Genomic DNA, 27988 nt, shown 5'->3' with positions numbered 1-27988 from the left:
GGGTTGGGGAGGGGCGGGGCGCAACACTAATTTCTCCCGGACTGTGGGAAGGGACCGGACGCCTGCTCCTGGCCTCCCTTCCCCGGCGACTTCTCAGGTTCTTCTTCCTCCTGTTCTTACACTAGAGGGAAGTCCTAGACGTTGTGCTTTCCTCCCACGCTTGCTTCCATTAAGGATTAGAGCGCGTTCCCGCTGGTCTGGAACCATCCATTCCAGGTAGGGGATCTTTCCTCTCGGGAACATTGCGCTCTCCAAGCACCGGTCTGAGGCGCGCGCTGGGGGCTCGCGAGGAGGCGGCACAGCTAATGGAGTTCCAGTGGGCTCCCTGGAGGAGAAACGTTATTGAGCCGGGAATCAGTCGGGACGGAGAACCAAATAGGCCGCGTATTCACTCATAGGAAAAGGCCAGGCTTTGGCTGGACTTTGAGCCATTTTACTGCTGCAGCAATGGCTTTATTTCCCTGGGGTGGCCACCAGCCGCCACCGCGGCTCCGGCTGAAAGAGGCCGCGCTGTGCTCCGCGCATTGCAGGCCGCGGTCGCTGTGTGGAGCTGCACACGCAGGAAACGGTCGCCGTGGAACGAAGCCCTTGGTCAACTTTCTCTAACAGTCTTTTTTAACAGAGGCTCTCTAAAACCGTGTTTGGGAAGCCGTCTGATCTCACGGAGACACACAAACCTAAAAAAAAGAGTATCTGCTGCTTGAGGTTAATTTTTAAGGGCTCTTTCACTTTTCAGTCCATGTGAAAACAAATTGCTTAAGGTTATGGTAAATGAAGTTTCCTTTTTCCTTAGACAAATGTGATCAAACACGTGCTTATTTTTTTCTGCAGAAACAATACCTGTCGTATGTAGAAATAAGTTTCAGAAAGTGCCCCCTTTTTGTTAGATAAGGAAAACAAACCCCCATGTGAAGGTTATGCTAATCAGGGCCCTTCCCTCCTTGTCAGCAAAGAGGGTTTTCTCTGCTGTGTTCAATTCTGTGCTTACTTAAGTGGATTTAATTGATTGTTTAAATTATTTTATCGGGATATATAGAAACATGAATAATCACAGACAATCAACACACCAAATAAGAGCATTTAAATGAGACATAGAGTACAAAGATGTTGCTAATTAAAAACACATGCACTTGATTATTCAGACCTAGAAGAGCAGATTCCCTTCTTCCTGATCACCGATTGAGTTTTATGCAGTCTCTCTCAATCTTTCTCTCCCTCTCCCTCTGTCCTGCCAGTAAAAGAAAACAGAAACAGTTGATTAATTTGAACTGACAGTCCCAGTATGATTATGATAGTTTGATGTCTTTTCTTCAAGAAGCAAAATCCACTTTATATTTTTTCTCATCAAGTTGTGTAACCAGTTATGGAAATCAATATGATGAAAATTAAATACGGCCTAACATCTGATGCGACAAATGAATATAAATGAAGTACAAGATAACAAAACCAAGGGACAAATAAGCTGAGGTGAATTAAAGAATTATGTTAAGAAATTTCACCCTGGGAGCAGATTTTTTAAAGTCTATTTTAAATGATTTTTAAAAAATTCTTAATTTAAGTTGCCATGATTTTAAAAATGTAAATATAGTAAAATGTGAATATAAATAATCAAAACAATACATGAAGCATTATATGCACAAGAAAATGTAGTAACCTAGCATCATTACTGTGAATCCTAAACTGGCTCATTCAATCCCTCTCTATAAAACTAGGATGCAATTCCCCTCTAGTCCACTCTACATAGTACACAAATCTTAGAAAACATAATAGTTTGTGGAACATTTTGGAAACAATTGGAAGTCCTTTGGGTCAGGAAGTTTAAAATGTAGGGCAAAACTGCCATACAATATGATCTAAATGAATAGTCATTATACACTATGTAAAATATTGGCTGTGTCAATTCCGGAAGTCTCCTATTCTCTCATCTCATTACCATATATAAAATGGTGATAACAATAATAATTTTTGCCAGCCTCATAAACTGTCATATGCAAAAATCAGCATATTTAAAAACTTTGTATATCTTGTATATTTCTACAAAAATAGGTAGTAGCCCCTATCATCTGTGGAGTATCATTTGCTCACAATTTTTAGACCTCAACTGAAAAACTGGTGATTCCAGTTAAAGTTTCTATTTTTAGTTAATATATATTTCTAATTATTTTTGTGTTTACTTCATGTTTCCCAGTAGATGTAGAGCTATAATAGGCCAATACCCATATCCAAACCCTTTTCAATTCACAGTTTTAACATCTTCAGTATAATTTTGAGCTGCTTTTTTAAATTGGGTCCAAGTACAACTAAATATTACATATCTATTACCAATTATTTCTGAATTGGAACAATGATTCTATTTTAAAATATCTCTCTATTGGTTTTCAGATGAAATGTTACTGAGTTGAATATTCTTTTACAACCTTTGAATGTAAGATCCCTTGCTCAGTCATACCTTTACTCAGCTAAGGAGTTCTATTTTGCTGAATCGTGGTCAGATAAATCTTGAAGACTTCATGGGTATTTGCACTTGTATCAGTTGAGCTTAGTTAACTTCAGTTGCAGGCAAAAGTAGATGGAAATTTGGACTCAAATGACCGAGATACAAAAATCTGTCCCTCAGATTAGTTTAATTTTTCTTTTGTGGGAGGTAACAGGTGGCTGCCAGAGAAGCTTAGAAAATCGGATACTGTTAACTGCAACTGCCTAGGAGAGACATTTCATTTCAGAGAGTAGTTCCCTAAGCACTTTCTTTTATATTTCTATTTTTTCTATTCACAAAAATTCTGAAGTTGAATACCGACTTACTTGATAAAGAGTGTCACTTTCTACCACTTGGATAAGTTACTTAATCTTTTTGAGTCTATTTATTCACCTTAAAATGAAAATAATGCAACTTATTTAGCAGAGCTAATATATAGCACCTGGATCAAGGTTTTGTCCATATGTGACAGGCGGCACACTCTCTAGAAGATCTCTCCATGCCTCTCTGAGAGGAACAGTGCTGCAGAGAATTTTTCTTGTTCATTAACATCAAGCAGGAGATATGGTTGTACTTGAAGTGTGGTGTAGATAAAATTTGTATACAAATATGTGGAAATTCCACACACAAGATTTCATTACTATGGAAATCCCTTCACAGCTCAACACAAATCATTCATAGTAGTAAGTTGCTAACCACTGGAAAAAAACATCCTTATAGGATATGCTGCCAATTTGGCTTAGGGTATAAAATAGTTTTTAATTGCCTGGTAGCTATTCTCCTTTCTAATAAGTATACATATATATTTCAGTAGCTTCCTTCTTAAAATATATGTGTGTGTGTCTGTGTATGTGTGTGTGCACAAGTATGTGTACTTATGCATGTGTGCCAAAAAATTTATATACTTCTATAAATAAATAAATATTACATTGATACTTCCAGCTGGTGTTCAATTATTAGGAGAAGTAAATTCTTGGAAAAATTATCTAAAGTGGTCTTTAGAGAGCTAATTTCTTTTCACCTTCTAGTATACCATTTTCTCTTTAGAGACATCTAATTAGCTTCTCTATTAAGATACCAATGAGTTCTCTATCTCCAAAACCATCGTCAGTCATAATTTGGCCCTCACTATATTTAACTCATCTTAACTGACTTGCAGGCTGCATATGACTCATTCAATGACTTTCTATTTTTTGAAACACTCTTCTCTTGGCCATTGTGACTCATTCACATAAATGGCCATTCTTCTTCAGCCTTTCTTGATGACAGCTTATTTGCTCCTACTTCTCATTATTGGAATTCCACAGAAATTATTTCTGCAGAACTTATCTGCATTATCTTCTTATATAATTTCATTCATTCCTATTGTTTTAAATATCATTTATATGACATTGACGTCCAAATCTGTAGGGAAGTCCTTACCTATCCATTGAGTGAAAGATACTCATATGGAGAGAAAGAGACACAAGTTATATATTTGACATCTCTACCTGAATGCTTACTAGATATCTCAAACTTAACATACCCAAACCAACATTCTGGATCACCATCACAGAAAAACTTTCCTTGACCATGTCTTTCTCAAATATTGCATCATTGCACATCTGCTTAAAGATCACAACCAACTAGTCACCTCACTGCTTATATTCTCTCACCCACTATCTCCAAAGAGTCAACAAAGACGGTTGCTCCTGTTACTAACATAGGTTCCAAATCCATGCACTTCTTCCAATATAACTTTTTCATTCTAGTTCGGGCTGCTACAGTTTCTTATTGGTACTAATACCGTCTATTAATTTATTTCATTGTGGCATGTTTTCCCTGTGGAACCCTTTCTCTGCACAGCAGTAGGAACGAATTTATGACAACGAACCATGCCATACCATGCTATTGCCTAACCCTCCAAGGTTTTCTAATGCACTTGGGGCCATGTCTAACTTTGCCTGTCTGTTTCTTATTTTATTACTCTTTCCTTCTTGATCACTGGCATTCTGGGTTTTCACACTGGACTCTTCCTGTACCATTCCCATTCCCATAATCTGAAATACTACTCCTAGATCTTTACATGGCTACCCTCTGTTTTCCCTTGTGATCTCAGATCAAACATCTCATTCTCAAAGAGGTCTCTTCTGACTAGTTAATTTAATGGGTCTGCAGTCTACTTCTGTCCACCAATTTGTTTTAATGTCTTTACAGAAAGTATCATCACAAGCAGAAATTATTGGTGTATGATTTTTTTGTTCTTTCTCAACAACCTAATATCACATCTAAAGGAACTAGAAAAACAAGAATAAAACTAATAGAAAAAAAAAAGAAATAACAAAGATCAGAGCAGAACTAAATAAAACTGAGACCCCAAAACCATTCAAAGATTCAACAAAACTAAAAATTGTTTATTTGAAAGTATAAACAAAAATGATAGACTCTTAGCTAGATTAGCTAAGGCAAAAAGAAAGAAAATTAAAAAACTAAACACAATAAAAAATGACAAAGGTGACACTACAACTGATACCACAGAAATATAAAAGATCCTCAGAGACTACTATGAACACTTCTGTGTGCACAAACTAGAAAACCTAGAGGAAATGGATAAATGCCTGGAAAAACAACCTCCCAAAACTGAACCAGAAAGAGATTGAAAACCTGAACAGACCAGTAATAAGTTACAAAATTAAATGTATTTTTTAAATTCTTAATTTAAATTGCCACGATTTAAAAAATGTAAACACAGGAAAATGGAACTTAAATAATCAAAACAATATATGAGGCATTATATGCACAAGAAAATGTAGTAACTTAGCATCATTACTGTGAATCCTAAACTGGCTCACTCAATCCCTATTTAAAAAAACTAGGATACAATTCCCCTCTAGTCCACTCTACACAGTGTACAAATCTTAGAAAATATTGTAGTTTGTGGAACAGCTTGGAAATCAGTAATAAAAAAATCTATGAATCAGAAAAACTCCAGGACCAGGTGAATTCACAGTCAAATTCTACCAGATGTACACAGAAGAACTGGTACAAATCTTACTGAAACTATTCAAAAAAACTGAGGAGGAGCGATTCAATCCTAACTCAGTCTATAAACCAGTATATCATCCTGATACCAAAAGCTGGCAAGGACATAACAATAAAAAGAAACTGCAGGCCAATATCCCTGATGAACACAGACAAAAAAATCTTCAACAAAACACTAGCAAATTGAATCCAGCAGCACATCAAAAAGATAATTCATCACAATTTAGTGGGTTTCATTCCTGAGGTGCAAGGTTGGATCAACATATGCAAATCAATACATGTGAGTCACTACATAAAATTAAAAACAAAAATCATATGATATTCTCAATAGACACAGAAAAAGCATTCAATACAATCATCTCCCTCTATAATATAAGCTGCATGAAACCAAAGACCTTGTGTTCCTTGAGTGTCTCCTGTACTAGAACGATACACCAGAAGATTCAGAAGATTGTAGATGCCTAGTAAATGGTTCAGAATTGAACAACTAAAGAATAAAGCTGTACGATAATTGCTGTGCAACCAAAACTAAACCAAATAGTGTCTTTGCTTTTCAGATTTCAGAAATATTTGTTATTTATAGGCCTGAGAGCCTTAATATTGAAGTTATTTCCCGTGACTTTTTAAAAATATACTTATATATTTCCACGTTTTCAATGTTGCAATGAAGAATTTATTTTTACAGAGGTGCACCTTGTATGCCTTCACAATTCTAACTGTTTAGTATAATCAATGGGATAGCTATAAATGTGTCAAATTGCTAAAACTATTCATAGTCTGGCAAAAACAAAAGTAAAGGCATAGAACTAGGTTTCATTGTGAACATTCCCCCATGCACTCTGATCTGCATTTCTTATGCTTTCATTATCTTCACTTCATTATTTTTACTATCTTTGCTTTTCATCATCTTCACTTTCTTTTGCAGAAAGGATAGTATGTGATTATTTTTATTTATAAACACATTTTATTATAAAAGCCAATAAGATAACTATGAAGAAAAATGGAATAGAATGAAGAAAACAATCTGACACATTCTTACCAATTACATTATAATTTTATTGTATTTTCTCCTAACTTTTTGCAGTGTGTCATCTCCCCACTGATTCACACAGTATACTTACAATTTTTACGAAGCCTTTGCAATTTAACAAAACCTGTAAGATTTTCTATGTGTTATATAGTCGTTATAATCACTTTTAAAGGCTGCATGTAACTCCATCATGTGGAGGTAACATAATCTGTCATATCTTTATTTTATGACATTTGGTGTATTTTTATTTTTTTCTGCTACATGAATAGCTTCATGGATATGCTTTTTCCATCATTTGAATTATTTTTGGTGGAAGAAGAGTCAAATCGATGCAAATATCAGTCTAAAGTACCTGGTTACTTTTATGGTTCTAAATATATGGCCTTTGTGTATGGGGAGAGGTGTAGGAGAGACAGAGAGAGAGAGAGAGAGAGAGAGAGAGAGAATAAAATGGCCTGTAGTCAAAGAGGAATTTTGCTATCCTACTCTGCTAGGAAGAATCATTAACCATGAACCACCTATTGTGATAGGTGAATGCTATTATACCGTTATTCTCTATGTGACCCATTATATAGAGTTTCCCAAGTGAGAGGTAGCCTGATTTCAAATCCATGTGTGCAACTTTTACTTATGACTCTCCCTATGGGCTTATATTTACAACCACTATTCATTTCCTCTATCCACAGTATCTTAATATGTGTGTCAGCATCGCAAATCTCTTTTAATATTAAATTTTCAGCCTCTCAGGAGGGTGACTATCTGCTTTTTAGAAGTATACTCCCCAGCTTCCCACAAGCAAATTCTTGCACTTTTGTAAATACCATAATACTTGCACTTTTGTCAAACCAAATACAAATGCTACTCAAGTGTGGTGAAAATATTCTCAGTCAACTTTTTGGGGAGTGAGAACCATTTAACATCTTTGAAGTTCTCTCTGGGGTCCTCCTGGGTAGATTGCAGATAGCATAAATACTTTAAAATAGATCATCCAAAAAATAAGGTCATTCAGATTTTGATAAGGGACAAGTTATGAAAAAAAGACAAGTAAACGAAACTTTTCATCTCTTTTCTTTTTTGTACTTACATTTGTTTATTTATTGAAAATGTCACAACCAAACACAATACCAAAGGCAATGTATAAAAATAAAAAGTTGTGATACACTCCAATAACTATAGATTTTACATAACATGATAACTGCTTTTTTTATACTGATTTATAGCCTGGTAATATTCCTTAGGGGGAAAAAACCCAACTTTTGGAAGAAATGCAAATATATATTATGTTACAATCTATCCATGCAATAGATTACATAACAGTCTGTTGTTCAGACACATATCTATCAGTCTGTCTGTCTGTGCACCTATCTACCTATTTAAATATTTACCTACTTATGGATTGATTGAAATAACACGTTTAATTAATTACACCTCTCAAGCCACAATGTGCAATGAGTCTATGCAGTTTTCATAAAGAGTTGGAATCTATTATTTCACCCCTTGAGTCAGAGTAGCCTTGAGAGTTGCATTTAATAATAGGATGTGGCAGGAGTGATGTTGTGTTAGTCCCAAGTCTGGGCGTCGAGAGTTCTTGAGCACTTTAGCTATCATGTGGGCCTTTTTTCTCACCACGATGAAAAGGTCATGACTGCTAGAGGATGAGAAATGATACAGAGAACAGCTGAGTCTTCTCAGTTGACTCTATCCTAGCCCAGCCATTCCCCAGCAATCCCTCCAGCTTACAGGGATACATGTGCAAGCCTGTCTGAGAGTAGATGACCAACATTCATGACACTAAGTTTTGGAGTAGTTTTTTCATTGCAGTAACTAACTAATTCAATATATCTTATGTGGAATTTAAATATCACATGTTCCATTATTCATTTTCCAAACAACCAAGTTGATTAGTAACAACCTCGTCTCTCTTTATATACCCTATTTGTGTGTGTGTGTAAAGAAGAGATCTCACTATGTTGCCGAGGCTGATCTTGAACTCCTGGATTCAAGTGCTTCTCCCACCTTGGCCTCCCAAACAAGTTCTAGGATTACAGGAGTGAGCCCCCTCACCCAGCCTCTGTTCATGTAGCACTTGATAAGTGTGTTCCTTTTGTTTTTCCTGTAGTGAAAGCAAGTGGAGTAAGAAATAAAAAAGCAAATATCAATTGATACTTAATTCTATAGCACATTCACACTGAGTTGTGATTCCTTTTGCTATCGTTTTAGAGTTTTTAAGGCAAAATGGGGAAATGTACTGACTTTTATAGATCAAATCCTAGAAAAGTAGATTGACCTTTGGATCCTAGAGCTTGAACCTGTAGTACAGACATTACCACTCTTTTGTCCTGTTCCTACTATGAGCTGGCTGAATATTCCAAACATTTAATGAAAAAGTCGGGCATAGCTCCAGATTCCTATCCTCTAGCAGGTCCATTGGGAAAAAGGTATTGTTTATCCACCTGTCTCTCCAGGAAATAAGCAATGAAAGGGGCTAGAATCTTATGATCTTTGTACTTCAAGTAGTGAACACATGAATTGGTTTCTAACAGTGACTCAGTGAAGGTCTCTGGAATGCATGCACACGTCTGTGGAAAATTCTCATGCCCAGTAACTTTCTTCTCCCTCAACTACATTGCAAATGTGGCTGACCTTTAGCCCAAGAGATCACATGCTGCTCCTAGCTAATCATGGAACTCTCCCTTCCTTGTTTCTGAGTTAAGAAGTATGAAAACAGCACACACACTCTGACATGCAAATAAGACCCTCATCCTAGAAGGAAATTGAATGGTTCCCTTCACAAGTAGTTTCTTGCATACATTGCAGAACCTCACAAATAAAGACAAGACATATGTTTTAACCTTGGAATAAAATTTATTTTATTCTGTGCATATAATTTAAATATTACAGTTTCTTTATATAAACTATATATATACATACATAATATATATGGTGTCATAGAGAAATATTTTCATACAAAACAATTATGTCTGCCTTTAAGTAAGTTTTAATATTTCCATAGCCCTGAATGTTTAAAGTTGTGCTCAGAATGTTGGTTTAAAACCCCGCCCATGTTTGTTTACCATTTGTAGTATCCAAAGCTTTACTCTTTAACCTTATTCTTATTTTTACTTTCCTCTTTAATTTCTGCTTCTGCTTTTTTCTCCTCTTTTTTCTCATGCTCTCTTGATGCTTTTTGCTTCTGTTTCCTCACTTACTCTTTCTCTTATTACTCTTTTTCCTCCTTTCTAGCTTACCCTGTATACACAAAATATAGATGTGACACAAACATTTCATAACCATTAGAGATGTATACACGTGCAGCAAAACTGTTTGATGTCTTCTGATGTTCTCTGAAGTTAGGGTAATAAAGGCATACCTTTAGATCACAATTCATTGCAGGTCCCTAAGGCTCTCATTTTTGTGAAAACCTCTAAGTCTTACTGCTTGGCAAAGAAGATCATCATGAGTAGTCTCCATTGCAACTGCAGGAAGGACTTGGGGATAGCAGATTACAAACTACCCCACACCAGGACACCAAAGGGTGCAGGAGGAGTGCTGCCAATATAACATGGCATAGGGCTATTCCCTTCCAGCTCAGGCTGTTGAAGTCTTGATTGCAACATAGATGCTGAAACTTTGAAGGTTTACTGTCTCTAATTATACAGGTGTCAAATTTATAGAGAACATTTGGGACAACTTCACAGTATTATAAATAGTCTATTTTTGGACATTAAAAAGTTTATTTCTAATGATCATGATATGGTTCAGCTAATGTAATGTTAACAGTGAACAAACAATTATTAAGGTCAGAAGCATTTTAAAAGAATGCTGTGTAAGAATTGAGAATTTTGAGTTTGATATACAAATTTTTTATGTGAAATTCTTTAGTACTTCACATAGGTTAAAGAAAATTTTTACGGTATTAAATACTTACTGCTTTGTCTGCATAAATTCTATTTAGAGAGTATTTTTCATAGATATTTTTAATCTCTTTAACATTTCAAAAAATGCAATCAAAGAATTCAGCGGAAAACTTTAAAATTTATCCACAGAGAGTACAGAACAACACATTCTATATCCACAGCTATGTTTGTTATTTTACATTCAAGATATGGTTGGTACTCTCTCAATTTTTGAGACAAATATATGCATATTCTTTATTTTTTAATTTTTATGCATTGAATAAGTAATGGTGTAACATAGAAAAGACAGGACATAAACACTTAATTTGCTTCAGGACCTCATATTAAATTCAACAACTTTAGAATGCTAAACCTTTTGGATTAGAAGTGACATAGAAATATTTACAAGTATGAATTTTTGTGTTTGAAAATTATAAGATAGACCACGACTTACAGTTTGAGAAGTCTTACTTCGACTCTTCCTCATCCTCCCCCATCATTGTTTTAAGATAATGTCAAAAGGAAGGTGTATTTCATTCTAGTGAATAATGGGAGGAGACAGATGTTGGAGTGCGGGATTCTTTACAGAGTTTCTACATGTCTTGTGACAGCTTTTCCTCTACACTGTCTTTTCAAGGATGTTTGTGTAGCAACCAGCCTTAGAAGATAGAGGTAGTGTAGTGTCTTCCTCCAGGGCAAAGGGAAGCCTTTTTCTGACAAGGATAATAAAGGTAATCCTTCTCTTTGGGATAAAGATTGAACAGGTCTACTTGCAGCCCCCTTATAAAACTGAGGGTCCTAAGCGCAGTGTTGTTCAATTGGGACACAAATTCACTGTAAATACGGCATCCATCTAGGTTCACCTCTGCGTCATCCCCAGGGGACTTAGCGGACAAGTGAAATAGATGTGAACATGAAGCTCATTCTGCTTGCTGCGTCACAAGTAATAAAGTATTTTATCTCTGACCCTGGAGTCCTGTTTTAACTGTGGCAAGCTAACTTGTCAGCTTGCAAGTAGGGCAAAATCTCAGCCCCTTTACAGTCCTTGAACCTAGAGAACAGAAAAACCCCATAGCGTGACTGGAGAGAATGTGAATTTACCCAAGTGATAGTGCTAAAACAGGCAGGTCTGTGAAGTCAGATCTTCAGCTGCCAGTTTATTTTAACCTCAGTGAGGGAGAGAAATGTAAACATATCTAACATGCTTCACAACGCATGCTAGAAATAAATTAGAATGTTTTTAAATTTTATGTATGCTACTCAAATCATGAAGACAAATCCAGAGGCAAGTCAACTGGTGATAGCAATTGATGCTAACTTAGTTTTCAAGGATTTGATCTTTGCCAATGTGTTCTTACTTGCAAAACCTTGAAAATTTGGCTAAATAATCAGTACTAAATGATTCTTAAATGTGGCAGTATAGTCTTTAAATATGAGGACACTAAGGGGGACTGAAACAACACAACCTCCATGAACTGACTTGATTAATAGATTTTTGATTATAATATTGGCATTTATGTCTAAGACAAATTTATTCTGTCTTTACTGAAAGGGGAATAAAAGTATATATGTAGGCATCTTAGCATTCTTCCTTTTAGAAGACTGTTTATATATTTCATAACAAAACAATTTTGATAATGTATTTATTCACCTCCTGACCTTGTCTCCTAGTTATTTAAATAAACTTTTGAAAAAAATGAATAAATTTTACATGATAAGCCTGAATGTTCTTTCTCAAAATAAGGAATTATGTAAGCCAGACTGTACATTCTACTTGTGAAAATGATAAATAGAAAATGTATGATTGTATGTGGATAAGCATGATAGTACATTGAGCCTCACTGTAACTGGATCCAGCAATGTAATCTAACATAAATTATAAATGTGTCCTTAGGAAAACATTCCAGCTCCTCAACCTAGGTATCCAGTAACTAATGCAAATACCTTACCTTGCTAATTCTTCATTATTGCTCAAGTACAAGAAAATAATGAAGAGGAAAGGGAATCTCATTCAATCTTTTTCTTATTGGATTCATATTTCATAGCTTCTTTGAAGGTTTCATTTGTTTCCATCCTTTTGCAAGGCAGCACTTTCATAAGATTCTCTTGGATTTACATCTTATTCAGTATTTCATACAAATAGGTTACTCTCCCTGTCTCTGAGAGATCCCCCTGAAAGGCCTCAAGAGAGAGCTCTTGCCTGTGTGATAAGAAATAGCAAAGACTTGGAATCAACCCAAATATCCATCAGTGACAGACTGGATTAAGAAAATGTGGCACATATACACCATGGAATACTATGCAGCCATAAAAAAGGATGAGTTTGTGTCCTTTGTAGGGACATGGATGCAGCTGGAAACCATCATTCTTAGCAAACTATTGCAAGAACAGAAAACCAAACACTGCATGTTCTCACTCGTAGGTGGGAATTGAACAATGAGATCACTTGGACTCGGGAAGGGGAACATCACACACCGGGGCCTATCATGGGGAGGGGGGAGGGGGGAGGGATGGCATTGGGAGTTATACCTGATGTAAATGACGAGTTGATGGGTGCTGACGAGTTGATGGGTGCAGCACACCAACGTGGCACAAGTATACTTATGTAACAAACCTGCACGTTGTGCACATGTACCCTAGAACTTAAAGTATAATAATAAAAAAAAATTTAAAAAAAGAGAAAGAAATAGCCCCTCTGCAGCCGCTTGTGGCTCTCTCAGTCCTTCTCCTTGATTTCCATTTAATCTCTCTTTTAAGAGATATTGGAAAGTATAGAAAGAAGATAGAAAATTTCCATTAAGGGATCCTAGCAATGGCTAAACCGAGATGCTATGAAAATCAAATGAAGAATTCTGAGGAGAAGAATATATCTGGCTTCTGTGAAACTTCAGACTTTGAAAATACTCTACAGGACACTGAGGAATCTTGCCTTCTCTACAACAGCGCAGCAACAATTTTGCTGTATTTATTTGGCTATTTTATTTTATTTTATTTTCTACTGCCATAAAATTTAGATAGCTTACATCAATTCTTTCCCTTTTCATGTCAAAGGTCCATTGTCTGTCGGTTCAATATGGTCCTAAGGAAAATAGGAAATCCTGTTATCAATTCTAAAGCCATCTTACCCAGGAAGAAGTATTTGTAAAATGATATAATACAATTTTATTTACTATATGGGATACCTGGAATAGTCAATTTCATAGTGATAGAAAATATAATGGTGGCTGCCAGGGATTGGAGGAGGGGAGAATGAGACTTATTGCTTAATGAGGCAGAATTTCAGTTTGAGATGATGAAAACCTTCTGGGTAGGCACGGTGATAATTGCACAAGGTGACTATAGTTAAGGTCACTTTCCTGTACATTTAAAGATGGGTAAAATGGTAAATTCTGTATTATATATATTTTACCACAATAAAATAAAGACATTGAATTTCTTTAAAAAATTCATTTTTCCCTAAGTTGATCTCCTTCTGTAAAATACTGCACAGTTTTCATAAGTTTCTATATTTTCGATCTCCCTTAATACTATAAGGCACCATTGTGCCTCTGAATAAACTTGGGAGAGAAAGAAAAACTATTTTGAATCATTTACAATGTTTCATTTTGTAAGTCCCAGCCCAATTTATCTTTTCTTTCTAAAATGTATACTCATATCAGTATATTTATAAAAACATTCTTGCTTCCTTTTTCTTATTATACCACACCAACAACCTTGGCTATAATTTCAACTTTTTTAGCTGCAATCTTTTCAGGGAAAAACAATGAAAAAGGCATAACATGGAGAATACAGATGGAAAAGAAAGATACAGACTTGTAATTGCCTGACATTTTCAAGGAGACTACCTCTAGCTATTAAGACGCTGTGTGCAGCTGTTATCTTTGTAAAAGTTCAGAATATGCATGTCCTGCTTATCAACAAGCATAGTGGTCACTAGAAATTATCCAATTTGAATATCAAGTGAAACAAGTAATTGAGGGCTATTTATTAACTTAAAGTTACACTTTAATCACCTATTTTTTTTTTATTCAGCAATTGGCTTTGATGTTCAGATTGCCCTGCAACATTTTTTTCTAATTTGTTCAGTTTTCATTGCAATTAAATATGAGCATATTTATATGCTGCACACAAACACATATGCCACCTGTTTTTCAAATGTTTGGACTTCAGGAAGTCCTATGAACCACATGAATTGCATGTTGAAGTGCTAGATAAAATGTATGCGTCATTCTCCATGAAAATGTTCACAATTCTTATAAGTTTCTAAAGTACCCATGCCACTCAATGTAATGAAATACGTTATTCAGCTTGGGAGAAAAGGAAGTCTGTGTTCTGAAGAATAGCTGTCGAATATGTCCAGTAATTTATTTAGAACATGGGAAATAGACAAGTGTTCATGTGTGGATAACAGGGATATGAGAACACGTCATTTATTTGTGGTGGTGGTAGCGTCAATTTTAGACCAACAACTTCCAGCGGGGAGAAAAGAGCTATTATGTTCTCCTCCCCAACAAACTGAACGTCTTCGCTAAATAGCTTTTGAGAAATAGATTTTTGTCTTTCCCGTTATTTTCATTGTCTGAAACAGAATGTCCATTAAGAGGGGCAGTTCTGAGAACAATGGAAGACCGCCTAAAAGGCAGAGCAGCCTTGACATTGCTCCTAAGAAGTGCTTCCCACAGCTCAGGTAACAGCTGACAGAGCAGAGCTGGTGATCCCCTGGGGCCCCCAGGTTCCACATGGAACTGGTGGCCTGATAGTAAGCTGCTACCCTCTGTTCATCATAAGCATAATGCTGCCAGAGAACACATTTGCATGAAAGGGAGAAAGAGAGAAATACAGAGAGCAGAGAGGGAGGAAAAAGGGAAGGGGAGACTAAAGACAATCTACTAGAGGATCTTCAGACTTCAGAGTATAAGAGTATATCATGTTTATGCTATTTGCTGATACTCAAGTTAGTATAGCGTAAATTACTCAGGGAAGGAGAAACTACTTCATCCATTTGAAAAGACTTTTAATTATCTTACAGGCAGCATACTTCTGTGAAAGGTACACTGTGTAGTAATTTAACTAACATTTAAATTCACTGAATTGAAAATGTTTATTGCTTTTCAGATATGTGTTTATTGTCTTTAGCATTATGCTCAGTACCTTTATTGGATTGGCATACCTGAATTCATTTAGCTTAAAGAGAAGCAGTCTACTTTTCGGATGCACAAGAATCCTTGCCTGGAAATGACTAAATCGCTATAAGTTGTCCTGAATTAAAACACTCTCACTTTCTGGCTACTTGGTTATAAGAATGACAGTAATGTAATAATAATAATTTCAATAGTAAAAATAGCCAACACCTGTTGGAGATTTCTAAGTTCCAGGCACTTATCTAAATTCTACTGTCCCATTTTTATGGATGCCAAAACTAAGGTTCAGAGAGGTAAGGTTAAATGATCTGGCCATGATCATGCAACTGGTAAATAAAGAGTTTTTACTCAAACCTAGGTAGTCAAATATGAGAGCTCAGACTCTCAGCAGGTACAAACCTAAAGTGATTACATTTTCCTTCTTATAATGCCCCTCCTATAAAGTCTCCCATAGAACAACTTTTTTTTTCAAGAATTTATGACATTTTAATGGCAATATCAGATTATAAATTTTGACTAGCTCTACTTTTATTTTGAAGTTTGCTAGTATGTTATTTGGATAATATCTGATATGCCACATCTTAAATTGGAATTCTAGAATTAAGTTGATTTCTGTCACACACATACAAAATAGCAGAAAAAATAATAATTTTTGGCAAGATAATAAATGAGCAGTGGCTAAAGTCGTGTGCAAATTGGAAACACACTATGCTCTTTCTGTGCCTAAAAATGTGAGGATAGTTGACTAAGAATATTTGGGCAAATAATAGACATGCTTGTTAATAAATTTAATAAACATAAAAACTAACCTGGGTTGATAAGAAAATACTGAATTATCATAACCCAAGCTACCTTTGTATCAAGAGAGACATAAAATATAAGAGGTAGTTCTCTGCCTTAAGATAATAAGTTATTGTATATATTTATTGATTTCTTGAGATTTTATAAGCATTTAATTGGATATATGCTATTGTATTTATTTCAAAACTTTTCCAGAACACTTATTTTGTATTAGTCATAGTGTTTGGTGCTAAAAATATACAGGTAAATTTATTTCTGTGGCATAAATTAAATAGAAATTTTGATGGAGTATGATAAGTGCTCTAATAAAGACATAGGAGAGAGGGAATACGCAGGGACAGAAATTAGCCTAGCTAAACAACAGGGCAGGCATGCATTAAAAAATTATACCTGTATCTAGTGATCTTTGAGATTTCAAGAATGAGAAGTTGACAACTCAAGGCAGGTAGATATGGGCACACATTAACGAACTAATGAATTAATGTACAAAGGCAAGGAAGTGAGAGATTCCATGATATTTTATGATGAAGTAAATGACTTAGCATCAAACCTCAAATATTAATTTAAAATATTGGCATTTTAACATCAAATATGCATATAACATATTGCAAATTTCTGTGAGAAAGAAAAAGTAATAAAATTGTGTTTTTCTTATAACAGTTTGCAGTCTATAATATACACTAGTAATAAAAATTATTCATTGTATTAATACTAATAGAAATTTCATAAACATTTTTAGTCATCTTATTTAATACCAGACACTGCACTTCACATTGGAGGAAAAGAGAGAAACTCCCTCAAGGAGGTTATAGTCAGTGTTAGAGATAAATATGTCAACAGGAACTTTTAATGTAAACCTATAAAGGCTAACTAAAGCAGCACACAGAATACCATGGAAACAAGAAGAAAGGGCATCTATCCTAGGCTGGATGGTGTCAAGGAAGCAATTCAGAGAAGATGCCACTGAAGGACAAATAGAAACAAACTAGACTAGGGCAGAGAGAAAGGGTGGGAAGGCCCTTCTAACCATGATGGAAGGAAGAGGAAGGGAATCCCCACTCCCCCTAAAAAAACAAACAAAACAGGGGCAGAAATTACAAAATTGGACAAATTGTCAGAAACACCTTTATCTTTTCAGGACTTCAGAACTTGACAAAAGATGAACAAATCAAAAAAACATTTATTCATGAGAAACTGCTGAAATGTGAGCAAGATTAGTGTGAGTCTGTTGTGTGGTATCTGCAGCTGTTCCCACCACTTCCTCTCCCTGCTGCCTGCCATGCCCACCTAACATTACGACAAAAAGAACTAGAGAAGCAAGAGGAATCCAACCACAAAGCTTGTAGGAGACAAGAAATAATCAAAATAAAAGCTGTACTGAAGGAGACTAAGAAATGAAAAACCATTCAAAAGATCAACAAACCCAAGAGTTGTTTTTTTGAAAAAAGAAAAAAAAAAAAGATAGACTGCTAGCTAGACTAATAAAGAAGAAAAGAGAGACGATTCAAACAAACACAATTAGAAATAGTGAAAGAAAGTTCCCAACAATCCCACAGAAATACAAATAACCATTGGAGACTACAATGAACACCTCTATGCACACAAACTAGAAAATCTAGAAAAGATGGATAAATTCCTAGACATATACACCACCGTTATGACTGAACCAGGAGGAAACTGAATCCTTGAACAGACCAATAATGAGCTCCAAAATTGAATCAGTAATAAATAGCCCACCAATCAAAGAAAGCCCAGGGCTAGACCAATTCACAGCTAAATTCCACCAGATGTGCAAAAGAGCTGCTACCACTCCTACTAAAACCATTCCAAAAATTTGAGGAGGAAGGACTCCTTCCTAACTCATTATATGGGGCCAGCATCATCTTCACACAAAAACCTTACAAAGACACAACAACAACAAAAAAATAAAACTTCAGGCCAATATCCTTGATGAACATGAATGCAAAAGTCCTCAACAAAACACTAGCAAACCAAATGCAGCAGCATGTCAAAAAGTTAATTCATCAGGATCAAGTAGGTTTCATTCCTGAGATGCAAGGTTGGTTTGACATCCACAATTTAATTAGCGTGATTCATCACATGAATAGAAGTAAAAATAAAAACCACATGATCATCTTTGTAGTTGTAGTAAAGGTTTTCAATAATATTCAACATCCATTCATGTTAAAAACTCTCAATAAACTAGGTATTGAAAGAAGATTCCTCAACATAAAAGAGTTATCTATGAGAACCCCACAGTCAACATCATACTGAACGGGCAAAAGCTTGAAGCACTCCCCTTGAAAACTGACACAAGATAAGGATGTGCTCTCTCACCACTCCTGTTCAACATAGTATTGGAAGTCCTGGCCTGAGCAATCAGGTAAGAGAAAGAAATAAAGGGCATCCTAGAGAAGAGAGGAAGTCAAACTATCCCTGCTTGCAGATGACATAATTCTACATCTAGAAAACCCCACTATCTTGGCCCAAAAGCTCCCTGAACTGATAAACAACTTCAGTAATGATTCAGGATACAAAATCAGTGTACAAAATTCACTAGCATTTCTATACACCAAGAGTCAAGCTGAAAGCCAAATCACAAATGCAATCTTATTCACAACTGCCACAGAAAGAATAAACTTTCTAGGAATACAGCTAACCAGGGAAGTGAAAAATTTCTACAATGAGAATTAAAAAACACTGCTCAAAGAAATCAGAGAAATCACAAACAGATGGAAAATCATTGCATTCTTATGAAGAGAAAGAATCAACATTGCTAGAATGACCATGCTACCCAAGGCAATTTACATTGAATAGATTCAATGTCAGTCTTATTCAACTACCACTGACATTCTTAACAGAATTAAGAAAAGCTATTTTAAAATACATATAGAATCAAAAAAAGAGCCCAAATAGCCAAGGCAACCATAAGCAAAAATAACAAAGCTGGATGCATCACACTACTTGACTTCAAACTACTACAGCTCGACAGTAACCAAAACAGCATGGTGCTAGTACAAAAACAGACACATCAACTAGTGCAATAGAATAGAGAACCGGGCTGCACACTTACATCATCTGATCTTCACCAAGGCTGACAAAAACAAGCTGACAAAACTATTCCATAAATGGTTCTGCGAGAACTGGTTAGTCATGCCGAAAATTAAAACTGGAGCCTTTCCTTATCTATAAACAAAAATTAACTCAACATGAATTAAGGGTTTAAATATAAAACCAAAACCTATAAAAACCCTGGAAGACAACCTAGGCAATGCCATTCTGGACTTAAGAACTGGCAAATACTTCTTGATGAAGATGCCAAAAGCAATTGCAACAACAGAAAAAAAAAATGACAAATGGGATCTAATTAAATTAAAACTTCTAAGGTCTAGTATCCAGAATCTATAAGTAAGCTAAACATATCAACAAGCAAAACACAAGCAACCCTGTTAAAAAATTAGAAAAGAACATGAAGAGACACTTCTCAAAAGAAATGTGGCCAACAAGCATATGAAAAAAACCCTTCACATCACTAATCATTAGAGAAATGCAAATCAAAACTACAGTGAGATATCATTACACACCAGTCAGAGTGGCTATTATGCTGTTGAGGTTGTAGAGAAATGGGAATGCTTATGCACTGTCGGTGAGAGTGTAAATTAGTTCAACCATTGCAGAAAGCATTGTGATGATTCCTCAAAAAGCTAAAAACAGAAGTACCATGTGACCCAGAAATCCCATTACTGGGTACATGCCCAAACGAATGTAAATTATTCTATCATGAAGACACATAAATGCCTGTGTTCACTGCAGGACTATTCACAGTAGCAAAGACATAGAATCAACCTAAATGCCTATCAACGGTAGACTGGATGTGAGTTTACCAATATAACAAACCTACAAATGTACCCCTGAACCTAAAATAAAAGTTTTTAAAAAATGTACCATTTAATGACAATAACATTCACAATGTTGTACATCAGTTACTATTATCAATCCCCAAAATGTTTTTAACACCCTGAATAGAAATTCTGTACCATTAGGCAGTAACTTTGAACCCCTTCATCCCAGCCCCTGATAATTTCTAATCTACTTTCTGTCTCTATAATTACCACATTATAGATATTTCATATAGGTTAAATTATACAATATTTGTCCCTTGCATCTGACTTATTTCACTTAGCATGACTTTTTCAAGGTTTATCAATGTTATAGTGTATCCTAGAACATCCTTCTTTTTATGGCTGAAAGATATTCTGTTGTGTGTATATATCTATTTTGTTTAACAATTGATCTAGTGATGGACATTTTAGTTGTTGCCCTCTTTTGGTCCTTTGCACATAATGTTGCAATGAACTGATATACAATTATCTGTTTGAATCCATGTTTTCAACTCTTTGGATTATGTAACTATAAGTGGAATTGCTGAACCGTGGAGTACTATATATATATTTTTATTTTTGTGGAACTTCTAACATGTTTTCCACACTAGCTTACATAGTTTACATTCTCAAAAACAATATACAAGCGTTTTAATTTCTCCACATTTTCACCAACACTTGGTAATTTGTTTGTTAATTTTTACTTTCATTCATTCATTCATTCATTCTTGTTTTTTATTATAGCCATTCAGGCTGATGTAAAATTACGTCTCATAGTGATTTTGATTTGTTATTTATCTACTGACTAAGGATGTTAGCATCTTTTTATGTACCTGTTGGTCATTTGTATATCTTTTTTAGAGAAATATCTATTCAAGTAATGTTTTTCACTTTTTAATTAGGATATTTTCTCTTTTCCTTGTTGCTTGTGGAGTTCTTTATATATTGTGGATATTTATCCCTTATCAGATATATGATTTGTAAATATTTTTCCCATTAATTTTGTTGTCTTTTCATATTCTTGATATTGTTATTTGACACACAAAGGTATTTAATTTTGATGAAGTCCAACTTATCTATTTTTTCTTTTGATGCTTGTGCTTCTGGTGTCACATATAAGAATCTATTGCTTAACCTAAGGTCATGAAGAGTTACAACTAAGTTTTATTCTAAGATTTTTATAATTTTAGCACTTATCATTGTGGAATTGACTCATTTTGAGTTAATGATTATGTACACTTTGTTGTGGAAGGTCCATCCTCATTCTTTTGTAAGTGGAAATCAAGTTGTGTCAGCATGATCTATTGAAGAGACAACTCTCTCTTATTTGAATGAACTTGACAACCTCATCAAAAATTAATTGGCCACACATTGACTTAGGCAAAGATTTCATGACCAAGAACCCAAAGCAAATGCAATAAAAACAAAGATAAATTACTAGGTCTTAATTAAACTAGGGAACTTTTGCATGACAAAAGGAACAGTCAGCAGAGTAAACAGACAACCTACAGAGTGAGAGAAAATCTTCACAATCTCTACATCTGACAAAGGATTAATATCCAGAATCTACAATAAACTCAAACAAATCAACATGATAAATAAACAATCCCATCAAAAAGTGGGCTAAGGACATGAATAGACAATTCTCAAAAGATATACAAATGGCCAACAAACATGAAAAAATTCTCAACATCACTAACAATCAGGGAAATGCCAATCAAAACTACAATGTGATACCACCCCTACAAGAGTGGTCAAAATCAAAAAATAGTAGCTGTTGGCATGGATGCAGCGAACAGGTAACATTTCTACACTGCTGGTGGGAATGTGAACTAGTACAATCACTATGGAAAACAGTGTGGAGATTCCTTAAATAACTAAGAGTAGAACTACCGTTTGATCCAGCAATCCCACTGCTCGCTATTTACCCAGAGGAAAAGAATCCATTATAAGAAAAAGATACTTGGACATGCATGTTTATAGCAGCACAATTTGCAGTTGCAAAAACGTGGAACCAACCTAAGTGTCCATCAATCAACAAATGGATAAACTGTGGTGATGGAATACTACTCAGCCATAAAAAGGAATGAATTAATGGCATTCACAGCGATCTGGATGAGATTGGAGACTATTATTCTAAGTGAAGCTCAGGAATGGAAAACAGACATTGTATGTTCTCACTTATAAGTGGGAGCTATGAGGATGCAAAGGCATAAGAATGACACAATGGACTTTGAGCACTCAGGGGGAAAGGGTGGGAAGGGGATGAGGGATAAAAGTCTACAAATATGATGCAGTGTATACTGCTTAGTCAATGGATGCACGAACATCCACAAACCGCCACTAGAAAACTTACGTATGTAACCAAACACCACCTGTTTCCCAATAACCTATAGAAATTTTTTAAAAAGTCAATTTGTCGTAGATGTATAGGTTTATTTCTCGACTTTTAATTTTATTCCATTCATCTATTTGTCTGTCTTTATAACAGTAGTACACTGTTTTGGTTATTGTAGTTTTGTACTAAGTTTTGAAATTGGAAAGTTTAAATTTGCCAACTTTGTTTTCTTTCTCAAGATTGTTTTGGGTATTCAGGGCCTCCTGCAATTACACATGAATTTGAGGATGGACTTTTCCATTTCCGCATAAAAGCCTGTTGGAATTTTGACTAGGATTGTAGTAAATCAGTGGCTTGCCATGGGTAGTATTGACATCTTAATAATATCCTTGGTGTCTACCGTTGCTACCATGAACACAAATGGACTTACATTTATTTATGTCTCATTTCAACTCTCTCATTAGTGCTTTGTAGCTTTCAGTGCACAATTTTACCTTGATAGTTAAATTTATTCCAAGATATTTTATTCTTTTGGGTGCTGTTGTAAATATAATTGTTTTCTCCATTTCTTTTTTATATTTTTCTTTACTAGTAAATAGAGTCACAGTGTATTTTCCTGTGTTGACAATGTACCCTATGACTTTGCTGCATACATTAATATTAGCTCTAATAGATTTCCTGTGGATTTTGGGAGTTTTAACACATACAGGGTCATGTTAACTGTAAATTTTTCTTTCCATTTTCAATAATCTTTCTTTCTCTCTCTTTTTTTTTTTTTTTTTTGATTAATTGCCCTGGTCAGAAACTCCAGTACAAGATTTATTAGCAGTGGGGGAGGTATACATCCTTGTTTTTTCCTGACCTTAAAGGGAAAGATTGCAGTCTTTCTTCAGTAAGCATTATGTTGCCTCTGTGTTTTTCGGTAAGTACCTTCTTTTGTGTGAGGAACTTTCCTTTTATTCCTAGTCTTCTGAGGATTTTTATCATGAGAAGCAGTTGGATTTTCCTAAATGCCTTTCCTAATTCAGTTGAGATAACCCTGTGTGTTTTTATTCCTAAATTCTATCAATGAGGTATATTACATTGATTTTCTTATGTTAAACCACTTTTGCATTGATGGTATAAATCCCACTTGGCCATGATGCATAATTCACTTATATGCTGTTGAATTGATTTGCTAATACATTGTCAAGGACATGTGCATTTATATTCATAATTCATATTCATGTCATTTGCATTTATACCACAAATGATATTGATCTGTAATTTCTGCTATTTTTTAAACTGACTTTGGAATCAAAGTAATGCTAATATCATATAATTAATGAGGATGTGTATCTTTTTTTCCTATTTTATGGAAGGTTGTGAGAAAGACTGGTGTTAATTCCTTTTTAAAATGTTTGATAGAACTCACGAGTGAAGCCATTTGGTTCTGGACTTCTCTAACAATTGGAACTCTTTATTTGTTATAGTTTCTGTTTCTTATTGAATTAGTTAAGATAATTTGTGTTTGTAGAAATAAGTCCTTTTTGCTTAGGTTGTTATGTTTGTTGTGGCACCTACTGTTCATCGTATTCTGTTCTAATCATTTCTATTTCTGTAAGCTCTATCATAACATCCCAGGTTCATTTTTTATTTTAGTTACTTGAGTCTTTTCTCTTTTTTTTTTTTTTCTTTTTCTTTTTTTTTTTTTTATTTCTTTGAAATAACAGTTTTGAAAGATAATTTCCCTGGACACAGAATTGTAGATTGATGAGGTTTTCTTCAACACTTTAAATACTTTAGTCTTTAGTGCGTCTCTTCTTTTCACTCTTTTTGCTTGCATATTTTTGAGAAGTTTGATGCACTTTTTATTCTTTCTCCTCTACAGGCAGTGTTTTGTTACCCCTCAGGCATCTTTCAAGCTCTTCTGTTTCTCTTTTCTATTTTTCTCAGATTTAATATGGTATTCATAGGTGTATATTTTTTGGTATTTAGCCTGATGGTGTTCTCTGAGCTTCCTAGTTCTGTGGTTAGTTGTCTATCATTAATTTTGAGAATTCTCAGTTATTATAGCTTCAAACATTTCTTCTCTGATATTCCCATTACACATATGTTAATGGTCCCATAGTTTTCAGATACCTGTACTATCTCTTTCATTGCTTTTTCTGTTTTCATTTTAATTTTGGAAGTTTGTATTGATATCTCATCAAGCAATGAGTCCATCAAACACATTTATGTTATGATGCTTCTAATTTCTAGCATTATATTTGACTTTTTTCTTAGATGTTCTGTCTCTTTGCTTATACCACATCTTTTTTTAAATTTTATCCACTTTTTCCATTAAAATTCTTAGCATGATAATTATAGATATTTTAAAGTTATAATCTAATATTTCCATAATCTCTTCCATATTCCAGTCTGGTTCTTATGTTTATATGGTCTCTTCAAACTCTGTGTGTGTTTGTGTGTGTGTCTGTCTTCTCTGTCTGTGTCCTTTATTATGTTTGATTTTTTTTTTGAAAGCCAGACATAATGCACTAGATAAAGGAATTAAGGTAAATGACCTGTATTGTCATTTACAGATGTAGCAATTAAGCTTGTTTACTGTACCCTATAGCTAATGGTGTTTTTTGTTTGATATCCTTTGATTAGACTCTCTTCTCGTTTGGGGGGTTTGCCTAGATACTTATTAATAAGGTCTGAGATGTGCAGTTCTTTTAGTTCTAATTCCCTGACATTATAAGAGTCCCCAGGTGACATTGGAGGGGAGGGGAAGCACTCTATCGTCCTATGATTAGGTTTTAGTGTTTTAGTGAGCCTCTCCTTTTCAGCTGTGATCATCACAAGTACTCTTTGGGTTTCCCCCACTGTCTTAGGCAAGATGGGAAGGCTAAAGAGATTCGGATCTGGGCCATTCCCCTCATGGAAAGCTAGCAACAGCTGGACTTGGGTATTTCTCTTCATCCAGGTCTGTTGATCTGTGTTAGAACTACAGTGGATTAAGCTCTTTAAGGGTTATTCCAAGGCTCTGGTCAAACAATTTGCCTTGAGGGAAGACTTGGTTAAAAATAAGAGAATACTCAGAGCATATTTTAAATGGCTAATTCCTGCCCCTTCCCCTTTCTGGAAGCATAGGAGCTTCTGCTTTTGTTATATTCTGTTTGAGAATCATGTAGGGGTCCTTGAGATAAAACTCCCAAAATTTAGGAGTTGTCCTAAGACTGGATTGTTCTGGAGTTTTTAACTCCCCAACTTTTCCACCATGAACCTTCAATTGCAGTTTAGGTTTTCCTACCCTAGTGCTGCATTCCACAAAGTTGGTATCTCCTCCAGCAAGTGATTCTCCCTGTCTTCCTGTCTTTCTCTCCAATCTGAGGAGCAACAGTTTGCCCTGTGAATTATCAGACTAATCCATGGGGAGTTTTTGATTTTCCATTTATTCAATATTTTTTCCTGTTGTGTTAATGAAAGTCATGATTTCCTCAATCCTTACATGGTAGCCAGAAACCCAAACATTTATCATTATGAAAGCCAGTTTTGTTAGATATGGAATTATTGTTTGACAGGCCTTTTTTTTCCTTCAAGCACTTTAAATAAGTCATTCCTTGGTTTCTGATGAACAATCAGTAATTAATATCATTAATCTCATTGGGGATGTCATGTATGTGATGAGTTTCTTCTTTGTGATACTTTCAAGATTCTCTTTGTTTTTGTTTGTTGGTTGGTTGGTTTGTTTTTTTGACAAGAGTCTCACTTTGTCACCCAGGCTGGAGGGATGGAGTGCAGTGGCTTGATCTTGGTTCACGGCAACCTCCGCCTCATAGGTTCAAGCAATTCTACTGCTTCACCCTCCCAAGTAGCTGAGATTACAGGCACCTACCACCACACCTGTCTAATTTTTGTATTTTTAGTAGAGATGGGGTTTAACTATGTTGGTCAGGCTGATCTCAAACTCCTGACCTCAAGTTATACACCTGCCTCGGCCTCCCAAAGAGTTTGGATTACAGGTATGAACCACCATGCCCAGCCTGTCTTTGCCTTTCAACTGTGATTATAATGTGACAAAGTGTGGTTTATTTTTTGAGTTTTTTAAAATTTAGGTTTAATTGCTTGGATGCGTATACCAATGTCTTTCATCAACTTTATGCTGTTTCCAGTCATTGTTTTTTCATATATTTTGAGATTGCCATAATGTGTATTTTGGTCTGCCTGATAGTAATTCCCTGGTGTCTCCCATTGTGTTCATTTTTTTTCTCTTTCTGTTCCCCCAAATGCATATCTATCTTCAATTGTCCTATCTTCAGTTTTGTTGATTCTGTCTCCTGCCTGCTCACATCTGCTGATAAACCTCTCCAATGAACATATTATTTCAGTTATACTTTTCTACTATAGAAATTTGGTTTGTTCCCTATTTGTACTTATTATCTCCTTATTGATATTGCTATTTTGGTCATATACTGTTTACCTAATTTCCTTCAGTTCTTTGCCCATGTTTTTCTTCAGCTCTTTGTGCATATTTAAGACAATTATTTTAAGTCCTTTTTCTAGTAAGTCCAGCTTCTAGATTTCTTTAGGAATGGTTTCTGCCAATTTACTTTGTTTGAGTGGCTCCAAAAGTAGCTGCTAGTTTTTCAAAGCCCCTTTGTGGAAGAATAGAATCTTGGAGAATCTCTACTTTTGCAGAGACTGTGTTTCTTGTTGTTTCTGGTCACTGAGGTTTCTTAGTGTTCAGCTGATGTTTTGACAAATTTCCTTGAATGCCGGGAGCTGAAAGAGTTAAACAAACAAGCAAAAAGCAAAGCAAAACAAAATAAGCCACTTCTCACACTCTTTGAAGATCGATTCTGTGCTGACTTAGCCAAACTTGCACTGAACTTAATCGTTAACTGGAGTTGAAAGCATAGGGTGTTCTTTGGTATTTTATGATTATACATCATAACCTTGGCATATATATAATTTTCTAATGCTTATGTATTCCCTAATTTCCCAAATGAACTCTGTCCAGCTTTTCTCCCTAGGCCTTAGAAACTGTATCTTTCCTCAACTATAATCATTTGGGTCATGCATTTTGGGGGTATTTGTTCACTTTACAATATTTTTAAGCAATGTCTAACATGTTGCTGAACTGTGTGATCCCTGACTTAGGCAAAATGGACATGTTCACTTTGCATCAGTCCTTCTGGTAGTTCCTATGCAGGTTAGAATATATATATGTGTGTGTGTGTGTGTGTGTGTGTGTATGTGTGTGTGTATATATATATATAAATATAATAACTTGTAAATAAGTTGGACTTTGCTTTCTCCTTAATCAGGGATGAGGATTTTCACACTGAGAAGATAGGTTGCAATCTTCAGCAACACCACTGAGCTGGGAAGGATGTAGAAGAAAGTCAAGTAAAAATGTCACAAAGTTTTACCTAAA

At 35.2% G+C, this 27988-nt stretch overlaps 1 long non-coding RNA gene across 1 annotated transcript; it reads left to right on the top strand.

The window, feature by feature from the left end:
• Positions 1-7: 7 nt before the first annotated feature.
• LOC108587226 lies at positions 8-27988 on the top strand. The gene is made up of 3 exons (XR_002524099.2): positions 8-705; positions 23387-23506; positions 27879-27988. It is a non-coding gene; the product is annotated as an uncharacterized LOC108587226 (long non-coding RNA).

The sequence above is a fragment of the Papio anubis genome, chromosome 8 (genome assembly GCF_008728515.1).
Source record: "Papio anubis isolate 15944 chromosome 8, Panubis1.0, whole genome shotgun sequence".
Lineage (NCBI taxonomy): Eukaryota > Metazoa > Chordata > Mammalia > Primates > Cercopithecidae > Papio > Papio anubis.
This window is presented reverse-complemented; position numbering and strand designations above follow the sequence as displayed.